This window comes from Aedes albopictus, chromosome 1 (assembly GCF_035046485.1).
Source record: "Aedes albopictus strain Foshan chromosome 1, AalbF5, whole genome shotgun sequence".
NCBI lineage: Eukaryota > Metazoa > Arthropoda > Insecta > Diptera > Culicidae > Aedes > Aedes albopictus.
The window spans coordinates 172441042-172461826 of NC_085136.1; the positions used below are offsets into that span (position 1 = coordinate 172441042).

The 20785-nt window shown below is 35.2% G+C and overlaps 1 protein-coding gene across 3 annotated transcripts in view; it reads left to right on the plus strand.

Moving 5' to 3' along the window:
- LOC134287559 (uncharacterized) overlaps positions 1 to 18860 on the plus strand; it is a 48828-nt gene extending 29968 nt beyond the window's left edge. For 2 of the 3 annotated variants that reach the window (XM_062849660.1, XM_062849581.1), the window contains one exon: positions 35 to 18860. The gene's annotated coding sequence lies outside the window, so the exon portion shown is untranslated. The remainder of the gene's footprint in view (positions 1 to 34) is intronic. The other variant, XM_062849617.1, reaches the window with a different exon arrangement.
- Positions 18861 to 20785: the final 1925 nt, after the last annotated feature.

A 20785-nucleotide genomic window follows, 5' to 3' on the forward strand; every position in this document is an offset into this window, starting at 1 on the left:
CTTTCATTAATTTTCGTATTTTAATCAATTACAGATGTGGGAGTTCGACCACCGCGACGGCCGATATCATCAACGCCAGCAGTCGACAATTGATTCAACCATTTCATCAGATTCGTTGTCTGATGTGTTGCAACGATGAAGGGCGTTCTATACTTGGCATCGTCGTCCAGGAGTATCGGTTGCAATACCAACATTGTAGCAACACACCGCATCAAAGAATGTTCAGCTGACCAGGGGCCTGTAGCATAATGAAAATTTTACTAATAATATTAGTATTGTAGCTTGTAACTTATAATTTTCTGTTGCATAAAAATACTACAAGTACAAGTTACAAGTCCAATACTACAAGTCGGTTGGACTAATATTATTAGTAGAATTTTCAAGTGTATGTTGCATAAACAAACTACAAGTATAAAATATTAGCTATAACTTGTACTTTTGATTCCAAGTCTCCAAGGTCTTGTAAAATAATTTACAAGTTAGATTTAAAGTATTGCAGAAGTCATATTTAGTTTTGAATATATCGATTTACCATTTTGATGAACTCAAAAGATATTATTTATCTAACATGTCAAACTTAATTCCAGTTTTCGACGATTAAATTTGGCAGTATGTATTCGAAACTCATTGAAGAGAAAATTGCGTTGTGGTACACTTTGTATCCAAAATATAATTTCTGCTGAGTCTCTCAAGTTCTCCAAAGTTTCTACAATATCCATCTTTGATTGGAGGTTCTTGGTAAAGTTACATATTATGGGCACTGCATAAGCACAGATAAATTTGCAGATGCGAAATAAATTTGAATCAATTGCTTGTATTGCGCATCATTAAGCTAATCAAGAGCTACAATATACAATTTAGTGTGGGTCATCGGAACCGTTTTCTCAGATCAAAGTTTTTTTGGTTCCGTTACGGGTCCTGAGTATCTGTGCAAAATTTGAGCACGATCGGTTACGTCTACACTTTGCGCATTGCAATTGAAATTTGTATGGGATTTTGTATGGGAAAACATACTTTTTTGCATTTTTGTCATAAGTTGAAAAAGTTTGTCTGAAACTTTTTAACCGATACTGTAAAATGAGAGCCTAGCATGTTCTGAAAAACTTTGTCGAAGACCACAAAGCAATCGGATGCTTGTGAAAATAGTTATAACCAACGAACCGCATGCATGTGTTTAAGTTTTAACATGTAAAGGAATAACAATAGCAACAAAATCATGCTGTTTCGACAAGCAATGCCAACGCTATAACTTTTTTCATAAGCATCAGATCACTTCGCGGTCTTTGACAAAGTTTTTCAGGACACCATAGGCTATGTTTTCACTTTATCGGTTATATGGTTTTAGAAAAATTCGAGCTTGCTATGAGAGAAATGCAAAAAAGTGTGTTTTCCCATGTAAAACCCCATACAAACTTCAAACGCGATGCGCAAAACGTAGACATAACCGATCGTGCCCAAATCTTGCACACTTATTTGGGTCCTGAAATGGGATCAAAAAAGCTTTGATCTGATGGGATACCATTGAATTTTTCATTTTTCCATATAAACGATGACCCACTCTAATATACATACACTAACTCGAATCGAGTTGCGACATATAAAAGTAAGTAAAACACGGTGTGCCAAAAACCGTTATTATCAAATAAAAATGTCCACCAATTTGGTACCCGTCATTCGAAAGATACACTATCCTATTATCTACTCTGAAAATTTGAAAATCTTTCTGAAAATCACGGTGTGCCAAAAACCGTTATTATCAAATAAAAATGTCCACCAATTTGGCACCCGTCATTCGAAAGATACACTATCCCATTATCTACTCTGAAAATTTGAAAATCTTTCATCGAGGGAAATTGAAGTTTTCGCCATTTAAGCATATTGCGTTATTTCTATACAATTTTCATATATGAGTTAATATGAACATATCGTGGTTCTACGGCTATTTGTGATTTCAACAAATATATGTACATTAGTTTTTCAAATACTTATCAACATGTATGATATCCAAGCATAGTTTCTGCAAATTTGACAACATTTTGTTAGAGGAATCACAAGTTACAATAGTTTACTCTGATATCCCAACATATTTCCCTAATATGTTACCTATATTTCAGTTACTTACATATGAGTTTCAAACCCGTATACGTCATCAAAACATTTTTTTAGCAATTTGTAATGAATATACGTGATTGTTGGGCATATATGCGATAAATTTTGAACCATTATATTGCTGGGTTTGATAGGCACGCTGGCTTAAGAGTTTAAGACATTTATAAAATAATTTGAAAAAGTGTTAGGAAGAAAATCAACCACATGTTTAAAATATTTTCTAGTTTACCATAAAAGAGTAAAACTGTGTCTTTAACATGGATAACCGATCTTTTTTAAAAATAAAAAAATATATTCCATCAGATAATTAGAGTTATAGCTTATGGTATTGGGTATCAACTCCAATTTATCAAAAATTAAGTGAGATTATGAGATTATCATATTTACACATTGTTGTTACAAATTGTAACAACAACAATATATATAGTAGCATGGGTAGAAATAGACATTTCACTCCTGCACACTTTTTGAGTTCCATTTTGGCTACATATAAACTGTGCAAAATTTCAGCACGATCGGAGAAACTATATTTTAGCGCCAGCCGTTTTAAGTTTTCATACAATTTACTATGGAAAAAATCACCTTTTCAAAGACAAATCGCCAAAGGTGGCCCCTTTCTTTGATTGAGCTGAAATTTGCACAGTTGATATGAGGGCAAAATGGCACTCAAAAAGTATACAGGAACGAGAGTTTTACCATTTTTTCCTATATAACCGTGTCCCAGACTAATACATATGGAACAATACATATAATCTTGTGTTTGACATTTAGGTTGAAAATTGCATAAAAAATTTATATTAATTTTCCTATATTTCAAAATGATTAGCTATTGTGATTCTTGTCGTATCTAATTCAAAGTTATCTTTGAATATCATACACGTTGGATAGTATTTGAAAAACGAATGTTTATTTGGGTTGAAATTATAAATGGCCGTAGAACTACGATATGTGCATATTTACTCATGTAAGAAAATCCTATAGAAATAACGCAATATGCTCAAATGACAAAAACTTCAATTTCCCTCGATGAAAGATTTTCAAATTTTCAGAGTATATACTAGGATAGTATATCTTTCGAATGACGGGTGCCAAATTGGTGGACATTTTTATTTGTTAATAACGGTTTTTGGCACACCGTGAAAAGCTCAATTTTTGCATCCCAGATCACTTCGGATTTTAACAAGAAGCATAAAACATGTTGCTAAATCTTTATACATTGCTTTTCAACCAGTACTAAAGCATGTATCCGCAATAATCGGGACACAGAAGTATGGCTGTAGCTCTGTAATGAATCGATAATATTGGCCAAATAATTGACTGAGAACTCTTTGGAGTATGTTTATTATTTGTGCCAAATTTCATATAAATCGATGCATTACTTTTAACTGTGGATGAAAAACAAACAGACGTGGTTTTAAGCATTCTGTACAATCATGACCAATTTTCATTCGCATAATAGATGGTTCTTTTACGCTACAGTTCAAAGTTCTGCAATGACAATAATGAAATTTCGTCTGCAGTTATGATACTTATAGACACTTTCTTGCAAAATTTCATCAACTTTGATCAATTGGTTTGAAAGCTGCTGGTGTTGGTAGGAGTGAGCGTTAGTGAAAAATTTTCGTGTTTTTCATGTGCGATGTTTGCTTATTCATAACTTTTGAATTTTTCTGCTAATTTTCATGAAATTTTCACAGAAGATAGTTGATTATATGTATATTATGCCTGCAAAATTTGATGATTATTGGTATAGTACTTTCAATAGTTCAATCGAAAGAATAAAGGGTATAGTACTAATTGCTGTCTGAGGGTCTAAAATCACGTTCGGACCCAATGCATGTTTCGGCTATGAAATTGATGATGGTGCATCGATTTTTTTTTTGAAACTTTGCCTATGCAACAAATGTAGATTGAGAGGTTTGTGTCCAAAATTTCAGCCATTTCCTTTGCCATATTCAAAAGTTACAGCGCTGAAAAGCAAAACTAGGGGCTGTACAGAATTCAATGGCGCACGTTCTACTCTATCATTGCTACAACAAAAAGTACTGCACCGATTCACATAAAATTGTGTAGGTGCAATTAACCCATCTTAAGATGTTATTAGGCCAAATTTGAGAAATTTTAATGTATATATTGTAGAGTTGCAGCTGTATTTATCTGTCCCGATTATTGCGGATACAGGCTTTATTAAATCTTTGGAACATTTTACTAAAAATTTAGGTACTTGCAGTGCCATATTTTGTAAAAAAATATTTTTCCAGAGCGGCCGAAAATTATCCAAACAGCACATGCTTTTCTTCATCTATCGTATAAAGAATGCAAAACTTCGGAATAAATGAAGTTATTTCCGGATGTTACGCGAAAAATGCAGAATATAAACAAACATCAACTGCCATTTCACATTAATAGTGAACTGTCGGATGAATTTTGACAGGTAAATGAACCAAAACAACTTGTATTTTCATGGTCACTAATATTACAAGTGCTAATAATATTAGTGGAAAATTGAGCCTTTATGCAACACAAATTATTAGCACTTGTAATATTAGTACTTGTAACTTGTAACTTGTAGCTAATATTATTAGCCCGATTATGCTACAGGGCCCAGATGGACCAACGTATGATTATATACTTTAAAAAAATATTAAAAAAAGGGAGATGTGGTAATGATATTTCTGGAGCTCGATTTAAATATGTCGTATGTGCTTTTGTCGATATAAAATTCGATCAGTTTATTTTAGTTATTGTATCAATATGGAAGATATTTTTGAGACTTTTAATGATGGAAAGGAAAGCCTATTTTGTGAGGATTCTGCTGTATGTATCAACTTTGTTCAATTTCAACGGTTTTCGCTACAATAAGTGAATCCAACTGATCTAATTTTTAATCGACAAAAGCACATACGACCTATTCAAATCGAGCTCCAGATTTATTTATTTATATTATATTTGTCATTTGTATGTCTATTGTCTGTGACGCATTGGTTGTCTATTTGTCTATGGAAATGTCATATTGATGATGCTCATAATAAACAATAATAGTAAAATATATAGAATGTGTTACATTATTTTGGTTATTGAAATATCACACATACAAACATTTCAGAAGTCCCATACAAAAAGTATGACAGGGGGGGGGGGTGGGGGGTGGGGGTTGAAAATGGTCGATTTTTGCGTGACGTAATTTATGGACGTTCCGTAATATGTACATTATATATTTGGCTAGGCATTACTAGTAGAAATTCCTGTTCTAATGCATTTAAGTGATAGAGCGTAGTCGATGTGCACCTTCCTGAAATAAACGCATGTTTCGTACACTGAAAGGCGGCTTGCAGTAATGACAAGCACAGGGCTGTTACAAAAGTGTCGATTTGAAAACCGCAAAATCCGCACCAAGCCATTTAAAATCCGCGCCGAGGTCATCAAATCCGCGCCAGTACAAAACATGGCTCTGATGACTCAAACTCATAAAAAGCCAGAATTTTTAACCCTCTACTTCCCATGGTTGCTCTAGAGCACCATCGATTTTCGACGAACTCCGGACAAACGGAATTAGATGAATATGATGCAATAATTTTTAGAATATGGTTATAACCTCATAAGGTTAACCCAACTACTACCTACCCGGATAAAAAGTTACCATTCATTACATGGTAAATATTATTAACATATGACTGGTTTTATTGTTCACAATAAAACACATAGTAGATATATTGTTACTTTCAACAATAGAAATCAAGCCCATAAAGTTCGAACAATAAGTGAACATTAGCTTTATTAGTGACTAATTGATTCGATTATTTTCCAATAGTTCTATGATAATTTAAAGTTACTATCAGTAAAAATTAATTTAAGTTATTTTCATATAGTTGCAAAAGTGCCTACAAAGTTCTCATGGACTTTTTATTAAAAAAGAGTTTATTTCTCAATTACACTTGAAAACAATTCGTAACAAACAAATAACAATAAATATTATTGTTGCTGGGATCATGTTTGTATAATCAAATACAAAATCACTTGACATATTTTTTTATAGTTTTCGTTTTAAATTTGAGTACAGTAGATGTTTCGGTTATCGAATGTTATTCGCTAAAACTTCAACGACTGACAGACGTCAAGCCGTGTTGGCAGAGGAAGCTCTCAATGAATAACTGAGAAATTACCCATGTAACCACGATGCTGAAGCCTTATTGCATGCAGATATACGGTGTACTTAGAGCAATAATTACTTTACATGTACTTATAGAAAACTAGCTGAAAAGTAGGTTTTAGCCAAGTAAGAACGTTACGACAAGAAAAAGATGAATAATGATTTTACTAATGTTTTCCAATAAATTAAAGGAATCTAGTAAATAGTAAACTACCATTGATAACAATACAAATACAATTTGTTTAATGGGGTCAATTGAACCGATGTTAAAATAAACATGCAATAATATTTGTTGTTATGTAAACATATTTCGCCTTTGAAAAATCAAAGAATTCACATTTCTCGGTAACATTTTTCTTCAGCATTTACATATACTAATGGCCATATGTATTGTGAACGATTTATGATATGGATCATACGACCTGAGGTCTGACTTGTGATATTTGGCAGTTATTTCAAAAGATTGATGATAGATAGAGATCAACAGCTGCCAAGCAACACATATCAGACAGGCATCAGAGTGTTTGACTCTTATCATAAAATGTGCATATCATTCTGGCGGCCGTTAGTGCTCAAAATGCTGGATATAAATGTTAGCGGGAAATATAAATTCTATGGATTTTCAAAAGCGAAAACTGCTTACACAAATATTATTGTATTTTTATTGTAACAACGATTCATTTGACGCCATTCAATTAATTGTATTTGTATTGTAAAAACAATGAAAATACAATAAGATATATTGTTTTCTTTTGAAAATTGCCCTAAAAATGTCTCATAAAAACACAATACATTCTATTGTTTTTCGCGTAAAAATGTATGAAAATTTTCTCAAAATTTTATGGTTAAGATACATAACAACCACCATTTTTTATTGTAAAAGTGCCATTTACCATTCGCCGAATGGTATAGTACAATAGGGGTGATGGTGAATATGCTGTGCCAATTACAATATTTTTAATGGTGAATAATTGTCATAAAAATGGAGTTGTAACAATAAAATTTATCGTATTTTTATGATACTTTTTATCAGGGTACTTGTTTCAATAGCTGAACTATTGATAAACAATCAAAAACCTATTGATTTACAACCAAATTTTTTTTCATTGATTTTGAAAAATTTAGCCAATTTGCAATAACTTTTGTTCTACCACTTTTTTCGGAAACGTTTTTTTGGCATAGATATTGTCGTTCAAAGTCGTGGGAAGGAAAGCGTTAAGAGAAACTCAACTATTCATGACTTTTGGTGCACTTCAGGCGAAGAGCATTTCTATTGATAAATTGATTTTCAACTATTACTAATAACTAATCACTACTATTCTAACATAGTCTGACCAATTCTACATCAAACGAAAGTTTAAACAAGGCTAGTTTTTTTTTTAATTGTAATAAAAAGTTTTGGATCAATAGTTCTTTGCTTATCAATCAGGGTGTCTACTATTTTACAAGAAAAAAACAGTAGTTTTTACGAAACTTTTAAAATAATTTATAATCAACAGTATGATAGAAATTCTGAAATCTAAAAAGATCATTTGAAAGAATTGCAAGAATTTTTTCAGAAACTTCTTGAGAAATTCATGCATTACTTTCTGCAGAAACTTTTTTGTTAAGATGCAAATGGAGTAATACCTACACTGAAATAAATTTTGTTGTCGAAACTACCGATTCCATAGTAAAATTACTAACCGTACCTATGATTCTCAACCGACAACAAAATCTGTTAATGTAACTGAAATATGCTTAAAATTACAATGCATTGTAGTAAATTCAACTAAAAGCATAGTCGTCTCAACAACAAAACATTTGTCAATTTCTTGATTTTGCTTTGGCTGACCAAGCCATGTGGGAAATTACACTGTTGAAAATGCTTTGACATCCATGTGCACAACAGAACATGTGCTCGATGAACAAATTGAGATTTGAAATTATGAAAAGAAATCCACGTACCCCGGTGAGACTCGAACTCACGACTCCCAATTCGCTAGACGGGCGCTTCTATTCCTTCAAGCTACGGAGTCACTCGACTATCTCCGTCGCCAGCAGGCCTAGAACTGAACTCGATTCCACTATCAAGAAATCAAGAAATTGACATTTGTAAGGTGCTACGGTCACCCTTACCGTATTCGGTCGGCCGAGGACCGACCCGTCGAGAGTCCGACTGCACACTAATTGCCATACCAATAAGTGATTGGAAGGCAGTGCCCGAAGCTCTCGACAATTAAAAATAACTTCCTCTCCCGCTTTGACATACATGTGCACAACAGACAATGTGTTAGATGTTCATCTAATCCCATCCGAAGGGGGTTTGGATTGTGAAAAGAAGATAACCATGTGCGATAGTGGAATCGAGTTCAGTTCTAGGCCTGCTGGCGACGGAGATAGTCGAGTGACTCCGTAGCTTGAAGGAATAGAAGCGCCCGTCTAGCGAATTGGGAGTCGTGAGTTCGAGTCTCACCGGAGTACGTGGATTTCTTTTCACAATTTCAAATCTCAATTTGTTCATCGAGCACATGTTCTGTTGTGCACATGGATGTCAAAGCATTTTCAACAGTGTAACAAAACATTGTTAATTTTTCCAGGACACGCATTTTACAACACAGTATGGTTAACAATACAATGCTCATTTGTTAAATTAGGACTATTTTTGGTAATGTTAACTGCACTGCTAGGTAAGTTGACAGTGTTTTTGTGGAATTAACTGGAAATTGTTGTCGGTTGAGAATCATAGGTACGGTTAGTAATTTTACTATGGAATCGGTAGTTTCCACGACAAAATTTATTTTAGTGTACTAGGGTAACTTTCCAATTGATGCACAGCTAAAAACTTGCATGTTGCATAGGCGATTTTTTAGCCGTGCAACAATTGGGAAATTCCCCAAGTAATTTTTTATTAAATCACCACTATATGTTATTTCTTAGGGCGACATCACAGAGAACAGACATGCAGACTAGAACAAATTTCATTCAGAAAGTTGTGTAAGGATTTGAATCTTCACTTGAGTAAGGTTGCAAACCAATACACGATGAAAACACTAACGCTGCCAAACACCATATTGCTACTACAGTCAGTGGTGAATTGTAACATTTCAAGTGGTGAATTAAATTAGTATGAGAAATGACCCGATTGCAGCGCCACGGTATTGCCACTTGTGTTGCCGATTTCGAATGACCGTTAAATTCCTTACACAGTTTCGGAACTGGACTTGGATGTCTGCTCTCTGTGGCGATATTTATGTAAAAGGAAGCATTTCACAAAAAAAAATGTCTGGCAAATGTTCTGATCATTACAATTGATACAAATTGATTATATCATTAATGATAAGAATGTTTGGTCACACCACATCCTTGGCAATTAGGATTGGATGGATATTACAGCAAGAATGCCCTTAGTCTAAGGATTCCGAAAGCTTCAATAAATTTTTCAAGTGTTCTGCCGAAAAAACCTCCCAAAATTCTACCCTTTAATAACTGTACCCCTCTCAACGGGTGTTCCGATCGGAAATCACAGTATTAACAAAACAAATCGTTTCGCAAGTAGTTATAACTGATTCAGGAATTTCGTCAATTCCGTCAATCTGAAACTCATTCATAATGAATCAAGAAATTCTTGCATGTTTAAAAAAAATATATAATCTAATTCTATCCAGAGTTTTTAAAGTTTTTTTTTTTCATGGAATTATCTAAGAATGCAATCGTATAGAAAGCTCCAGGACGTCTTACTTGTATCTTTTTTTATTTTGAATTCTTACGACACACACAGTCTACCAAACCAATGATTTTCTTTACGAGATTCGGTTAATTTTGACTACGAAATTAAACCAAATATTTCCAAAGCTTCCGGTAGACGTCTCTTTGCAAATTCCATAAAAAAGATTTTGGAATCAATTATTTCAGAAATCTTGCCATTCTATCTAAAATTTTAGCCAAAAATTGATTTCGGGTTTAAGGCAGAAATAACTTTAATAGCTTGACTAAGAAATTTAGCGTATAGTGCAGTCACAGTGCAACTTTAGCATTCCAAGCTAGGGACTATTAACATTGATTTTAATTAAGCACAAAATTCCATAACACTAATTTAAAAACTTTTTTCTGGTTTCTTATAGCTCCAGGTCTAAATTTGATGTAAGTGCATTTGAAAACCACTTCCGCAAAATCTGCGCCGAAATTAGCAAAAACGCGCGAAATCCGCGCGAAACGCAAAAACCGCGAAAAACGCAAAATCCGCGCTACCTGTAACAGCCCTGCAAGCATAACAATGTTTTTAAATTTACCATGGCAAAACATGATCATCCCACCAACGCTTCTTGTGTGCGTTGTGTTTCTTCGCATCTCAACCGGTTCGATAGCCGAGTGGTAGTGTGCGAGCCTGGTGATGTCAAGGTTATTGGTTCGAATCCGGTTGCCAGCAGAAACTTTTTTTAATTGAAAATCGAGTCCATAGTAAAATTGAAAACATAATTCTGTTGAATTGAAACGAAAATCAGTCTGCACAAATTAAGTGGCGTTGTGTATTTAAATTGACCCTCAGAATAGTAATTTTCACCGCAAGCCGCCGTTCAGTGTAGGTGAGTAAATTCGGTACATTCATCACTTGAATCTTTTTTAAATAGTTGGATCTCCTACAAGACGCTACCACTCACTTTACGCCCAACGCAAATTTCAGATTGGCTTGCAGCCAATTTAATTAATTTTTAGTAGGTATTTGACCAATTTAATTTATTTTTAGTACTTGAGGAGCCTAATCGCTTTCAAAAATTAGCTGAATCGGAAAGTAGCTGAGATCGAGGCTGATATATTGCGGTTGGCGTAAAGTGGGTGGCAGCTTCTTATAGAAATCCCAACAGTTACTGTACTTTTGTTTTATCCGTTTCCACATCAAACCAGGAAAAATATCAACTGCAAAAGAAAATCTATAAGATTTGTCAGATAGAAGTTTCCGAATATTATCTATTTACAGTTCTTGTGCGATTTCAAAATGCAGAATGGCTGAACACAGATTATTTTAACTCACTAATATAAGGTATTGGTTCCCTCATTAAGCATGTGGCTCCCATTTTCATACGAAAAACACCAGGATTGAAGCGCTGTTTGTTTTGTTTCTTATTTTTTATTAGAAGTAAGCACGCATATGTTCCTTGGCCTGATCAAAAGTTATGTACTAACAGGCTACCGTTTTTAATAAAATACTATTACTAAATTAAATAACGGAATCAATCGAAGCCGTAATCGATTGTTTTGAATAGGATGAATTTAGAAGCGTGAGATGACTTATGGCACTCACACCCTATTTATTATATCAAGCGTAGTTTGCTGTGAGATTTCATGAGAAGCTTTTAAAATAGTTCATCATCAGGGCAATTGATTTTATTTTGAGAATGAGCATGATTGACCGCCCGCGGTTGCTCCTCTGTTATTGCAAGGACAACTACATTTACACAAAGAACCAACAGATGATGCTTGGGATTAGCTTTCTCTTCATTGTGTAAATGCTGGAATCCCAATACTTTTCAATAAGCAATACCAGCGCCGGCCGCGTCCGAATGCAGGTCAATTGAGGATAGGGAAGGAAGTGATGACGTGATTCTCGCTTAGGCCAATAACCGAGGAATTCTCTGCGTTACTACGAGAAATCACTAGGAGTTTGGACAGGGGAAATGGAGATGTGTTGAGGATTTTGCCGTGGTAAACGAGTGTATGAAAGAAAATTATTTATTATCAACTGAATGTGCATTTGGAACTAGCGCCGACACATCACGTGACGAACTTTTCAATATTTGTTAGATAAATACACAAAAACCAGAGCTGCAGCATCTTCCACTAACTGGCCTCGAAATTACACTGAACTGCTACAACAACACACGGGTACGACGATGTGCACATTCAAATTGTCGACGACAACGCGCCCGATCCGAATGAAAAAAGCGGCACTTCCTTTGCCTCCAAAAACACACTAAACCGCCTCGTACGAAGATGAGTACGCACACAGGACGACGACGCGATGCAACGACGAACCAAGACGGGCTGAAATGTCATCCGCTGCTGGCATCACACGACCGACTCGCACAAAAACTAGTTTTTTTTTTCTCTAAAAGCACGCACACAGAACGACGACGCGATGCAACGACGAACCAAGACGGACTCTCATGCAACATTTGCTATTGAGTCAAAACATTTATTCACTTTGACTAAAATATTACAAATGTCCCCAAGTAACCATGACGCTTTATATAGAGCATTATTTTCGCTTTATAGTGTATTATATGACATGCGATATAAAGTTGTTTTGTCATATAGGCACCATTAAAATAGGTTTAAAGTCGAAAGTGGCGCTACTATTGTTGATTTACAGCAAGCTTTACTGTGGTGATTGCTAAAGCATATAAAATGCTTGTACCTTATAGCTAATGCAATCAAATCGCATGGAATGCACACTTAATGCATCATGTCAAAAATGAAAAAAAGTATGTTTATCATTTTTCTATCTATTTTTATCTTCCGATACTCTCACTTTGATGTTTTTTATTGTATTTCGGGAATTGAACCTAGACTGCTGAAACTGACCACGATGAAACTCGGACGCGCTAATGCTGTGTGCTACGATACCATGTATTTTGCACCTGGAAAAATGTGCAACATAAAGTAAAGTATACTTAGCTAGTGCCTTATTGAGTTGTGTTTTCAGCAACTCTAAAAAATGTGCCGGGGTCTGAATGCCATCAGTTATGTTACTCTCGAATATAAATTCGTCTGTGTTGATTCTGTTTTTTTTTTTTTGTTTTCATATGTGCTCACTTCTACCTAAAATACAATAAATAAGAAACAATACAAACAGCGCTTCAATTCTTCCTTTTATGAAATCGGGTTAAACAAGGAAACCGATACCCCACATAATTTTTGTTCCCTCAGCATCTGATTATTTTCATGTCCCAACCAGAAACCCAAAAAACCATACATAATATAAATTTTCACACAGCAACATCAGAGCATGATAATCTAAGTGCTCCGCAGCAATCCATGAAAATTTTGGTTTGTTTTGAATGATTCTGTTTCTAAAAGTGTTTTACAGTTTTTTTTTTCGAACTGAGCGATATTTTTCTGTTTACAACGATGGAAGCTTTAGTAAAGGCACATATAAAGTAATAAATGCTTGCATTATTGATTGCTGTGGTACCTTGTGGTATGCACATAATAAATTATTGTGTTACTTCATTACGTTTAGCGTGTATGTTTACATTGAGTATCTGTTATATGTGGAGATGTTGTTATTGTTGTCTGGAGTGTGAATCATTGTATGTAATATTGAAGTATCGGTAATAAAGTGTATACAAATAATGAATACAGTTGTTGAATAATCATTACAGAGAAAGATTCTCACATTGGCGACGACAACGGTGAACAGTGCATGTGAAATTAGTTTAATTTCGGTTCGGGAAGTGTTGTCTTTGGAAAAAGAAAGAGATGAGTGGTGTGTGTGGTGCATGCAGAGTGGTGATGACCTTCAGGTGATGACTTGTGATTGAATTTCAACATTGGAAGCAAAAAGGTAAATATTGTGTATTGAGGGATGTGCTCAAAAGTGCACGCGGCCTACCGCTTCCGAAAGGTACGGCCGCGGTTTTCACTCCCTTTTTACTTCATCCTTATGGGGAGTAACATTGCGGCGTTTCCTACGGTGCGGCTGTTCCTTTCGAAAACGATAGACCGCGTGAACTTTTTTTGCAAAGTCCCTTTTTGAAACATTTCAACGACCGCGCGGTGTTTACGTTTCAAGAAATCTGGCAATACTAACTGTTGAATCAAACAATGTATTTGTACCTTCGGCTAATGACAATAATCAACCTGTGAGAGATTTTGATGGTGATCAGTATTGTTTAGTTCAAATCGATGACAATCACTATTGTCAGATAAAGAAATAAAGAACTGTGAAGAAAATCCAAGTTTTGTTGATTGTGATATTGATACTCGTTGAATAGGGTTGTTGTCCTAAATCTAGACTTAAATGCTGAATGATGAATGAAGCATTAATTTGTTAACCGGATGGCCGAGGAAGGCGTAGAGGTGAAACAATATTTTGAAATCAAATTTTGCCGTTGTTGTTAAAAGCCAGTGAAAGCGATGAAAGCCAATGAAGGCGATAAAAGCTAATGAAGGCGACATTCTCGAAATAGCCGTAAAAGGCGGAAAGGATTACAGATAGAAAAGCCGTTGAAGGCGGAAAGACTTTTCAAAAGCAGGAAAGAGCCGACTAAGGCGAAAAACTGTCGATGGCGGAAAGTTCCGTCGGAGAGTGAAAAGCTGTTGAAGGCGGAAAAAGCCGTTGAAGGTGGAAATGCCGTTGAAGGCGGTAAGACCTGCAAGGCAGATATAGTCGTTTCTTTGTAGAGCCGTATAAGGCGAATTGTGTTATTAAAAATTAAAGTACTAAAAGTACGCAACAGTGTCGTAAATTTCGTAAGAAACAGATTGCCAGCCAACGCAGATTTAAGGACTGTTTGCAGATCAGAAGGAATTTCTCGGCCTATCTTGATGCATGGGAAATTCCTTGGCTGAATCGCTAAAGAAACCGTTTTTTCTTCGATCGCAGTACGCAGTTGCGATGAAATGACAGTTCAAATGGCAGTCACCGTAGAAAGTTTCTGGAATCGTTCTAGCAGTTTCTTGAGCGATTTCTCTTGAACTCCAATCTGGGCTTTATAGATAAATTTAACCATTACAAATGAAATTTCACACCAATTAAGTTGCAGCTGAGAAGGCGAAAGACAAAACTAAACTTCAGGCTGAGCGTGACTAGAAAACCAGGAACGAATAGTATTTGAATATGTTCCAAATGCGAATATAACTGAGCAGATACTGAGATTGTTGTGGACCCACCTCAGGTGATATATATTGAAGTTATCATTGCTCAGTAAAGTATAATAAGTCTACGAGACGTAAAATGGTTGGCTCTTGAAACCAAATTAACATGAAGACATGATTTAACTAATGCCTTGTCCTCTCTTACAAGACTAAAAATGTAACTTCAAGAAAATTAACATCAATGTGTGAGAATAATTAAACTGTCTTGGTAGTTTGCAAGATAGGAAGTCAAAATGACAGTTAAAGCATTCGTTGAAGCTAGACGACATATTCAGAGCAGTTGCTAACCACTAACCTGTTAAGTATCATGCTAGTCAAATGGCTAGTTGAATTGGATATTTAAAAAAAAAATCGAACAATAAAAAATGAACTTTTCGGCTTAACTAGAAGTCTCTCAGGAATTCGAATAAAAAGCGATTTATAACCTATTGAATGCCACTAAATGTTAATGCGATTCAAGTACAGTGAGTTCTTGAGTAATCACTTCTGAAGTCCTTGAATATAAAATGTATCGGGTGTGGTCAGGAGGGGCATTTTGTCTTATGATTGCCTAACACTGGATATAGTGCCATTTTTGCTAATGAGTGGGCCATCTTGCCAAGAACTGTGGAACAAGTTAGAGAACAAGGTACAGCAGTACGCTCAACAACAAATTCTGCACAATAATTTCCTTACAGGAAGAAACAAATTTTGATCAGTTAAAGAAGTATTGAAACTATTAATGAGGAGAATAACGTACAGTATATCAAAAGCACAAGATATTGGAATAATAAAAGATAATCATTTCTATAACTACAGGAATATATATATCTAATGAAAGCTGGATTATGAGGTTTGTTTTTCAGTCGAGCTTATTAAGAGGAAACAAACCATCATCGTTTAGCAAAAACTCAAAAGCAGTTTTCTCGCTGAAATCTCAACCAATGGGTATAAAAATTTATCACTGTACTCTGGCCACCATAATTTTCAATGACGGTTTTGTGGCTTAGAGTAAGAAAACTGCCTTTGAATAATTGATGATTGCTGATGACTGAATGATGGTTATTTGAGCCTTAATGCAAACAGCTACCATTTACTAACATGTTACCTTGTTTGAATTTTTAGATTTCATACACTGAAAAAACTGCAAATATTGTATGCATGTGTCGCACACATAGATTTTTGCAATATTTTGGAGGTACACCATTAAAATAAGTCCTACAGTTCAGAACCCAAAAGAGCGACATCAAAGGAACAAATTTTATGGTTTTTTAATGTTAAAATTGGTTTGATTGAGCATGCGGGGAAATATGCATCGTAGAATGTAAACCTATTGAACGACCAAACCGTAAAAATAAACTCATTCAGTTTGAAAGGTAAATGGTAAATCATGAGAATTCCGAAATTATCGGAAACATAATTCCTAAAAACGTGAGCACCTATATAGGTGAACCGTCGAAAATTGCTCCAATAAGATGATCGATTTATTTTGTTACCTGGAGAAAATTGCTTTGTATATATAATAATTGGTTACTACGATTACGTTTTCTGTTGGAAGCCGAAGTGACTGGCGGTGCGAAAATTGATATTTAACCTACTTATAAACATAGCAACTCGATTTAGATTAGTGCTAATAGTCTATTTTATGAGGCTCGTCAAACGACAGAACTCCGCGCTCTGATGTTTACGTTTTCAATCATCATCCGGTTGATGATGGTTAATGACTGCGCGCAAGTCAAGCGTAGTTTTTGAAACTGGCTAAAACAATAATTAGAAATTTTTATTTAAATTCTTTTCGGCAAGTTAACGAGTCAATCGCAACGAAAAAAATACCTGATTAATTTATGAGATTTGTATTGCTTCTGCAACTGCTTTTGAGCCTTTTTTGGCACCAATTTCTCATATCTCCAATTTGTCGCACAAGTACCTTTTCAAAAATTACACGAGATTCCAGCAAAACAAACGTGCGGGGACTTCTGTCAGTTGACGCCGCTGCTGCGATCAGCTGTTCTGAAACGTCTCGTAAAATAGCTTATTTCAGCTCTTAGTAGCTTAATGATGCGCAATACCAGCAACCGGTTCAAATTTACGTCACAACTGCAACTTTGCATGTGCTTAAATGCGTGACTTAGATTTGGTACTGCGACGATGATGTATGTATTAAGAATTTGAGATAATTATAGGATTACAACATGAAAAACAAAACAAAGAATGCATATTAATATTCTACTATACTTTCAGCTAGTGCGGGTGCGAGTTTTGTGAACAATATGTATTAAATATAATTCAAAAACTGGATGTATTCAAGTTTTAAAATGACTATTTAGCTAAAACTAGTATTACAAATATTGCTTTGGACAAGTGACGTTTTTTGAAATCGTGATTTAAAAAAAGTATCAATCCCTTCGATATTTAAAAAACAAAATCTATAAAGCCAAACTGCTGAAAATATTCTGAACAAGAAACGAGTTCCAGCGAAGTTCGCTAGAAAAACATAAAATGAAATAGTGTTTGTATGACACTTGGACACTTTGGATCGAAAACGAGTTAATGGATATTGATATTTTTTTCGACATATTAGTTAAAAAAAATGTCTGAATAATAATCTGAATATACATACCTTTTGTATGAGATTCTTCTATGAAAGGACATGTCAAAAAAAAAAATCAGTAGGCAGTATACAATGTTTGGCAGTATACAAAAGTTTTCAATGACAGCTAGATTGAAAACATTTGAGAAGAGGAAAGCAATTCAATTAATTCATCAGCAAAGGTAATATTTAGCTTGACACTCAGTATTAAAAATATTTTGGGATTTGGGAAAATACTTGGGTCAAAATAAATATTTCTTTTTAGGTACAACCATAAGTAACAGCCAAGTAATTTACCAAAATGCCGAGCAGAGATGGATGACCAAATGGATGACTGTACTACTAATTCTGATGTGAGACTGAAGCGAGACGTTCATAAACTGAGGAGACTATAAGCGAAAACAACGTGGAGTGACCTTGCTACGGATCTGGAGAAAAAACGAGATGTGGTACCTTGTGGTATGCACATAATAAATTATTGTGTTACTTCATTACGTTTAGCGTGTATGTTTACATTGAGTATCTGTTATATGTGGAGATGTTGTTATTGTTGTCTGGAGTGTGAATCATTGTGTAGCGGCGTCGGTGGTGTAGTGGTAAGCGTGGTTGCCTCTCACCCCAGTCGGTCTAGGTTCAATCCTAGTCGACGCCGTCGGTATTTCTGAGACAAAAATATCTGATCACGCCTTCCCTCGGATAGGAAGTAAAGCCGTAGGTCCCGGCCCATGTGTTGATGGGTTCGATATGTAGGGTGTCAGGTGTGTGTGGATGTCTCCCTGACCGTCCGTGTTTAGGCTTAGTACCAGAAATAGGCGGACGTTATGGAGCCTCGTAGCCGTGCGTTGTGGAGCCTCGTAGCCGTGCGGTTAGGGTCACCAAGCTTCTAATCGCACCATGCTGTGGGGTGAGGGTTCGATTCCCGCTCCGGGCGATGAAACTTTTCGTGAGAATAGTTTCTTCTCCGTATCCATTGGTGCATGCTCCGTGTGTCCCTTGTCTAGTGTTAAGTTTCATTCAGTCTGTGCAGCCTTTGGCTGAAGACGGTGTCCGCGTCTTTTCTTTTAAACTAGAGCTGATGCCGAACGGTGTCGGCTCGCCAGAAATAAGAAGAAGAAGAAGAAGAATCATTGTATGTAATATTGAAGTATCGGTAATAAAGTGTATACAAATAATGAATACAGTTGTTGAATAATCAGTACAGAGAAATATTCTCACAATTGCTATAAAGCTTTTAACATGGTAATGCAATGAAGCATTTAACAACGGCTCTATAGAACTATACAGAACTGTCAAAATCTCGTAATGCTTCAATGCTTTCATAATGAAGATTAAACGCTTCATTACTTGACAGATGTAAAATAAAAGTTATGTTGCATTAGCTAAACTATAATACGATGGAATTAATGTTATGATATAATGCTTGTGGTTACTTGGGTCGACACCGAAGATGACAAACCATTCATTTTTTTTTGTGTAAATGAAAAAAATGAAAGAAACATATTTATTATCAACTGAATGTGCATTGGGTACTAACGCCGACACATGACGTGACGAACTTTTCAATATTTGTTAGATAAATACACAAAAACCAGAGCAGAATTGTATAAATCCTTCAGCATTAATTATTATTATTATTATTATTATTATTATTATTATTATTATTATTATTATTATTATTATTATTATGATAAAATGGAAAGAGCTCACCAATAAACATCTTTCGAAGTGTCCAGTGCGTATGTGCTACAGCATCTTCCACTAACTGGCCTCTTCTCCGAAATCACACTGAACCGCTACAACTACACACGGGTACGACGATGTGGACATTCAAATTGACGACGACGACGACGCAGCCGGTCCGAATAAAAAAAAGCGACTTTTTCACTTTGCCTCAAAAATCACACTCAATCAGGGCAATTGATTTTATTTTTCATATAAAATTCCACCTACTGCATCGACAGTATATTTTTTTTTTCAAGAATAATAATGCTGTAATTATGCTTAATTTAATAAATATATTAATGAATTAAAATAATTTACCTTTAGTTGACAACCCACCAAAACCGTAAATGAATAATTTGTCAACATTTATCTGACAAATCTTTCAGATTTGCTGTTGCATTTGGTATTTTTCCTGATTTGATTTTAACATCAACGAATAGAACAAAAGTATAAAAGATTCAATAAGTGACAACACCTACGAAACATGCGTTTAATTCTGCCAAAATCAGGAAGGAGCACACCGAGAGATAAAGATATATAACTCACATACACTAAAACAGGAATTTCGACTAGTAATACCATAGACTTTATACTAGTAGTACCTAGATAAATGTATATGTTATTGCTCAGGACACATGATTGTTGCAAGAGTGAAATACTATTTCAAATATACGATCTCGTTCGACTACTGCGATTATTGTTTTCTGTTGCATGGCAACATGTAGGCTGATAAACAAGAGAATTACGAAACAGCGCAAATTTCATTCGTTCGTTTTTAATATTCAGTCTAGCTTTGTTATTTGAAGAGCTAGAGATTTGGTGTCTTCGACGACTTTTCATAATTTTGCATGTTCTACAACTTTGCAGAAGACATCAAAGCTCTAGAATGTGAAATAAAGAAGTTACCACCGCAGCGCCACCTATGCGGCGGTTTTTCGAACTAAATTCCAAGCGCAATTTGAGACGCAGTAAAACCCAACAACTTTTTCGAAGACACCAACTTGATAGGACGTAACCCCAATGTGCTAGAGGTTTTGTCTTGCTAATTGTGCAGTGTGCAGTGTATTCAATCGCTATTATACACTAACACTGAACAGGAAAAACTTATTGCAAAAACATTGTTGCAGGTTGCAGGTAATGAAAAAAATAAAATAGTTCGTGTGCGGAATCAGGACCACTATGGTCTCACACCAGCTGTAATAAAATCATACTTTGATGACTAGTTCTGCATTAGTTGATTTGTATCTGATTTTACTTAGATTGAACTAACATAAAATGCAAAAACATTACAAATTGACTTAACAGCAGTGTTGGTAAACTCACACTCAAAGCTCACTCATGAACCGCACCCTGGCGTGAGCAAACTCGGGCGCGATTCT